A 6,888-nucleotide genomic window follows, 5' to 3' on the forward strand; every position below is an offset into this window, starting at 1 on the left:
TTTCATTTCTCCATTCTGTCTGCTATCCTTTATTTCCGCTGCCCCAGCTCAGGTGCTTCCGTATCGATGGCAGATGCCGGGCTAGCAGAAATCTTTTCCTTCCTTTTTGCTATTGTTTTAATAAAACCACTTACTACAACTAGCCCGGACCAGTACCTAACGAGGGGCCTACTGCCTTGGCCAGCGACTTATGGAGTAAGGCGGCAAGCCAGCGTCTTTTGGCAACTGGAGCACACAATTCTAATAATAATAATAATAATTGGTTTTGGGGGAAAGGAAATGGCGCAGTATCTGTCTCATATATCGTTGGACACCTGAACCGCGCCGTAAGGAAAGAGACAAGGGAGGGAGTGAAAGAAGAAGGGAAGAAGGAGGTGCCGCAGTGGAGGGCTCCGGAATAATTTCGACCACCTGGGGATCTTTAACGTGCACTGACATCGCACAGCACACGGGCGCCTTAGCGTTTTTCCTCCATAAAAACGCAGCCGCCGCGGTCGGGTTCGAACCTGGGGACTCCGGATCAGTAGTCGAGCGCCCTAACCACTGAGCCACCGCGGCGGGTGCACACAATTCCGCTGAAGCGAGAAGGGCGGCCTGTGTTGCTCCGACTCCCCTTAGTTGAGTTTGGCGTGAATAGTGGCATTGAAATGAAGCCGTAATCTAGAGTTGAATTTTTCAGGTTTCTTTGTGAATCGGTCGCTTTTATTTTTTTTTCCTTCATGCTTTTAACAGAAGAAAAAACTAACGTTTTTGTATACTTAACAAATGAAATTTGTTGTTGCTATGTTGCCTTATTCAATTACAAATTTCACTGAACGGTTTATTTTTAATTCTTTCCAAGAAAAACCAACAAAAACGACAGATGTCTTGCTGAATAATCAGCAAGGTGTCGCATCGTACAATCAATCAACGTCTATTCAACACTATTCGGAAGGAAACTCCGACCATGTGCATAATTTTCTTGCGGAACAAACCTTTAGCAAACGAGAAAATATGAACGTATTGTTTCAGACATGTCCTCAGTTGTCCGCCCCAGAAGAGTGCGGCGACGGATCGTTTGGAAAAGAAATTTCTTATTGCTGCTTGGAATCCATTACATATGGCGGAGTAATAAGAGAAAGTCATCCCAGTTAATGTTGGACAAGCGGGTGTTGACCACGCAAAAAATATTTATGTTTGGCTGATCATCCTCCGCGCTGCTGGCATACCTGAGAAACTTAGGATCTAGTAAACAGTTTTTACGTTATAACGGAAAATGTAGCATAATCCAACAGCATTCGGCGACCCTGATACTGTAAATTATGACTACGAAGGAGGCGCCAATAACCACAGGCTCCTTTTCAGTGTAGCCAGTGAGTGGGGAACGCAGCGGCCAGTCATAACTTTTCGATCGGCGTGCATTCGCAACGACTGCATCATGTAAAAAACATTCAAAACTGGCATAACATTGCTGAAACGAGCGAAGCCACCATGCAGCGTCAATTTCCAGTTTATTCCCATCATTGCAGTGGCCACGCAACCGCACAAAAGCGACGCCACATGCATAGCGCGCAGTATACGCGCCCGGCGCGTGTGACTTAACATGCCGCTGCGAGGGGGAAACGGCAGCGCGGGGTGCTACAAAGGGTGTCCTCACCCTGAAAGCGGAGGCGAGGCGAGCGGGCATCGAGGCACCCTTTGTTCCGCCATTGCGCAGCGCCGCGCCTTTCCACAAAATGCAACTTTCAGTTTTCTCTTTCTTCTTCCCCTCTTTCCTTTATCCCTTCCTTTACGGCACGATTCGGGTGTCCACCGTGATAAATGAGACGGTTACTGTGTCATTTCGTTTCCTCAAAAACCAAACAAAACAAGTGGGCCGATGGAGTTCATAGAATTCATTTGCGTTGACAACTTTGCAAAGGCTGTTCATTTTCACGAAAGGCGCACAACCGGCTCCGTTGGTCAGTGGAGACCTCAATCTCGCTTTCATGCACATGGCGTTGGTGTAAAAAGACTGCTTTGATTGCGTTCCGCACACTGAATAGGCAGCGCGCCCTCCCTGCCACCCTGGGAGGTCGCAAGTAGTTAATGGTTGGTTTCTCGAAGTTCTTTATAGCGCTACAAAAAAACTACGACACAGGAAGAAGTACACAGGACGGGCGCTATAGTGTCCGTTCGGTGTACTTCTTCCTGTATCCTTGTTTTTCTTTTGTAGCGCTATAAAGAACTTCGAGCAACTATGCTTCACCAACTAGCCCCACAACGTGTTTTGTTAAGTTAATGGTTCATCGCCAGATATTGATCACCAAATGAACGCTGCGGCCGAGGTATTGCTGCAGTGCCGCATGTCAGCCACAACGCTGTCAGCGCTAATTCATTCATTCCACATCTCTCTCTCACCACGAATCAAAGCACGAATGAGGCGTCCACATATCCAGGGAGCCAGTTATGCGCCCTTCCTTTGCTCAAAGCCATCGCCGTCTAGAACATAGTCAACGCCAACGCCAATAAACACAGCGAACGCCGATATCTTTCGCTTTGTATATCCTGGAATAGCTGAGCTAATCCACATTAATTTTTTGCTCACGGCCAACGCCGACAGCGGCTTTCCTGCGACACGAGCTCCTGAACGCTGCTGCGTTAAAAACAACAAAAATGGCTGTGGTGTAGCTCTGGTTAATTCTAGTTGAATTGCGAAAGCTTCGTTTCCTCGGCACGTCGTCTACGCAGCGTCTCATTCCGACGCTCTCGAGAACTCATACCGGTCTCTTCCGCAGTTGAAGAGTCACTCCGGAACGTGGCACTTTTTCTAGCTGCAGCTTCGTTACGACGCTTGTCGAGTCGTGCGGCGCGTTCTTTTGGCGTCTATTGAGCGCGTTGTCTCTTCCTCGCTTCGTTCTGTCGTTGCGTCTCTTTCGCGCTCTCCATAACGACTACAATACAGTGAGGCGAAGCATATATATATATATATCCTCCGCGAGGTGACGCCTCCTCTCTTTACCCGAGCGGAGCACATCTGGTGGAGCGAGAGGCGGCGGCGGCGGCGTCGACGGCGGCGCCATCTGTTGGAGCGCGGCTGCGGCGTTGCTAGGCAACGGCGGCTCAGGGTCGTTCGTCGGCCACCGCATGCGGCATACGGCTGCCTACACGGCATAAGGCGCGACGAGCAGAAATGGCTCGCTGGCTGGCGTAGTAATGCAACGCTTTAACAATTATGGTTCCTATTCAGGGTGTGAAGGTGGTTGGACAGCGAAGCGGTCAAACGACACCCAATTACCCATTGCGATGCCACTTGAATATTCACACACGTGGCCCTACAAATAGTGAAACCAAAGAAAAGTGAGATGTACTTGAGCTGTGTGCTACATGTATGCCTGATTTCAAAGGAGGTACACTGTTTGCGTTACATGTTTAGCCTGCTGTTTTTTGTTTACGACAACAACACGAATACGCAACCATTGTCTTTATCGCGAAACACACACGGGAAAAGGAACGTGCTTCGCATTGTTTGCAGGCGCCGTTATCGTATACATTATGCGATTTGCACTCCACTCGAGGGCTTCGACCGACATCAACTCCTTTCGAAGCAGCTGCAAACGACTGTTTACCGGAACGCGTACTTGGTGGCACCGCGCTTCGGAAATATTCCTTCCCTTACGGCCCGGTCTGGGTGTCCAGCGAGATATGCGAGTCAGGCGTCATTTCATTTCCTTAAAACCAATTTTCATTTCATTTTCCTTGCCTTAGGGCGAGGTTTGGGTTTTCGCCAACATATGTTTCGTTTTCTTAAATTGTCCAATGGGCAAGGCGTCGCGCCGAACGGACGGACGATAGCGTTCAGTGGACTCCTTGCAAACGCTGCAACACGCTTTCACGCACCGCTCTTAAAGACGAAGCTTAAGCGTCCTCCAATTTTTTAAATCTTTTTTTTCACTTTTTTATTATTTTTAGCCAGTTATGCCGCCGCCGTTATCATATATTATACGGTTTGCACATCACATGATGGCTTCGAATCAAGTCAACCCCTTTCGGGGCAGCTGTAAACGGGCCGGACGGTGTTTCCATTGTTCACACGCGCCTTATCATTAATCATGTGGTTTTGATGCTTGTTTTGTGGTTTTTCTTTAGCCTGGCGTTTTTTGCTGACGACGACAAGAAAATTTTTTTGGACGGTAGAGGCATACAGTTTCGCTGTAAAAACAATACTGGCCACACCTACTGCCGCGTGCAGAGAGAATATATAGGAGAGAGGAAAAATCGGAAAGAACAGACGCGCGTCGCAATCACCGCGTGCTCCGGTCAGAATCCTATGGATGTGTGAAACTCAGATACCCCTTCACGTATATGCGTGTAGTTGTACTCAAGACGCTCAGCTAATGAGATCGCAGGACCCGGGTTCAATCCTGGCCGCGGCGGCAGCGGTTCGATGGAGGCGAAACGCAACATGAGCCCATGGCTGTGCAATGTGAGTGGGTTGCGGAGGTCCCCAGGTGGTCGAAATTATTTCAGAGCCCTCCACTACTACTACTGTTTCTCTCTTTGTTCTTTCTCTCTTTCACCCCTTCCATCAAAGCGTGGTTGAGGTGTCCACCGAGGTGTGAGACAGTTACTATTTCCTAAAAATCAACTTTCCGGGGCGGCCGCGTTTCGATGGAGGCTAAACGCTAAGGCGCCCGTGTGCTGTGCGCTGTCAGTGCACGCTAAATATCCCCAGGAGGTCGAAATTATTCCGTAGCCCTCCACTACGGCACCTCTTTCTTCCTTTATTCTCTCAGTCCTTCATTTATCCCTTCCCTTACGGCGCGGTTCAGGTGTCAGCCGATATGTGAGACAGATACTGCGCCATTTCCTTTCCTCAAATTCTCATTTTGTTGAAACTAAGCGCTGTACTGCGATTTAAGATAACGCATTTGGCGCCTTGCATGTGTGTCAGGAACATTGACGCAGGGGAAAGTGCAGTGCTTGCATTGGAGGTGTCTCCGTGTCCGAGCGTTGGGACGCTCGTTTGTCTATTGTATGGACGCCTGCCGTGGAACGAGCTTCTTTCCCAAGCTGCACCGCGTGGTTGCAATGCTTGCTGGGATATCCTCACGAAAGGCTATATATAGAGGAGGCGGTGGTGCGTTCTTTCAGTCGGCTGTCAACATTCCTGTACAGTTCACGATGTCAGGCGAAAATGAGCATTGCGCGAGGGACCCGCAAACCAAACAGGCTGAAACAGTTACATCGCCCGAAGAACGGTTGAAGCATCCCCTGGAACATCGGTGGAGCTTTTGGTACCACACCAACGACAGGAACCGCACTTGGCAAGAAAACCTTCTGGAGATCGCCTCGTTTGACACGGTCGAAGACTTCTGGGCTGTGTACAACCACATGAAGCGTCCCAGCGAAATAGCTCAAGGATGTGACTACTCCATGTTCAAGTACGGCATCAAGCCCATGTGGGAAGATAGCCGTAACAGGCGAGGTGGCCGTTGGTTCGTCAAGCTGGGCAAAGTCGAGGCGGCGACGGACAACTGCTGGCTCGAAATTCTGATGTGCTTGATCGGCGAGGGCTTTGACGAACGCGGCGCCGACGTGTGTGGAGCTGTGGTTCAGGTCCGGGAAAAGGCTGACAAGGTATCTGTGTGGACGGCGGACTGTCGCAGTGTGGAAAGCAACAGACAGATCAAAGAGATCATGAAGAAGAAGTTGGAAATGCATATCGGTACAAAGAGCTCTATTTATTACCAGGTCCATGATGACACGAAGACCAAGGAACGCTCCTCGAAGAAGGCCAGAGAGGCAGTTTGAGAGCTTCTAGAACACGGCGTTTTGCTGACAAGGTGTACGTCGTGTTAGGACACATGTCCAAGCACTGATTTGTTTCAAAAATAAAATCATTTTTTCTTCTTGCTTCAGTAGTTGTCTCATTGCCTAGCGATCTACAACACCCTAACTTGCATCATTAACCATAAGGCGCCCCAAAGTTTTAGCGTGATGTAGAGTTCTGCGTCTCTGGTAGCGTTCTATTGCTCGGGGCGCGTAGCGTCCCTAGACCGGTTCTTTCCACAGCGTGGGACAGGCCTATCTAGTAGCCAGCGTCTCCGGTCGGGTATACTGCATTAGAAGCTGTGGGCGTGAGCCTCCGGCTTCTAGATACTGGTTGCTGGTGTATCCACGCGTGAGAGCAGCACGTTCTTGAGAGCCAGCGTCTCGTGATCGTAAACAGGGTGCCTCGATGCCCGCTCTACACCAGTGCCAGAGAACGTCGCCTCCGAGCATAGCGCGGCTTAGACTTCCGCGAAAGGCGGGCATTTAGTTCGGCAGATATGAAATGCTCTCGTCTGCTATACGTGGTGAGACCGCGCGGAAGCGCTCCAGACAAGAGGGACCAAGGTGCCACTGATGCGTCACCTGACCAGATAGTGAACAATGGTTTGGTTTAATGGGGTTTAACGTCTCGAAGCGACTCACTCTGTGAGCGGCGCCGTAGTGAAGGGCAACGGATAATTCTGACCACCTGCGGTCCTTTATCGTGCCCTGCCATCGCACAGTACACGGGGCCACTAGCATTTCGCTTACATCGAAATTCGACCGTCGCGGCCGGAATCAAACCTGCGCCGCTTTGGTCGGCGTTATTTCGACCACAGGAAAGCCAAGCCAAATCGTTATTCCGACCTGTCGTAATAACGAAAACGTTATTTTCCGGTCCAGTGTTATTTTTCACTCATGGATTATGGATTGGCTTGGCGTCATTTGTGATTTGTGGATCGCGGTCCTGCGTGCATTTAGCATCGCTTGTTTGATCGGCCTCTGGATGCTCTGGACGTGTGGGGTGGGCACATTCGTTGTGAAAAGACGCTTGTGTGCTTGCGTGGTTTGTGTGCTCGCACTTGTGTAGTGCCTGTGCCTCGTCGTAATTAATTG

The 6,888-nt window shown here is 49.9% G+C and overlaps 1 pseudogene; it reads left to right on the forward strand.

Moving 5' to 3' along the window:
• Positions 1-5,117: 5,117 nt before the first annotated feature.
• On the forward strand, positions 5,118-6,568 carry LOC144095530 (eukaryotic translation initiation factor 4E pseudogene; annotated as a pseudogene).
• Positions 6,569-6,888: the final 320 nt, after the last annotated feature.

This window comes from Amblyomma americanum, chromosome 1, assembly GCF_052857255.1.
Source record: "Amblyomma americanum isolate KBUSLIRL-KWMA chromosome 1, ASM5285725v1, whole genome shotgun sequence".
Lineage (NCBI taxonomy): Eukaryota > Metazoa > Arthropoda > Arachnida > Ixodida > Ixodidae > Amblyomma > Amblyomma americanum.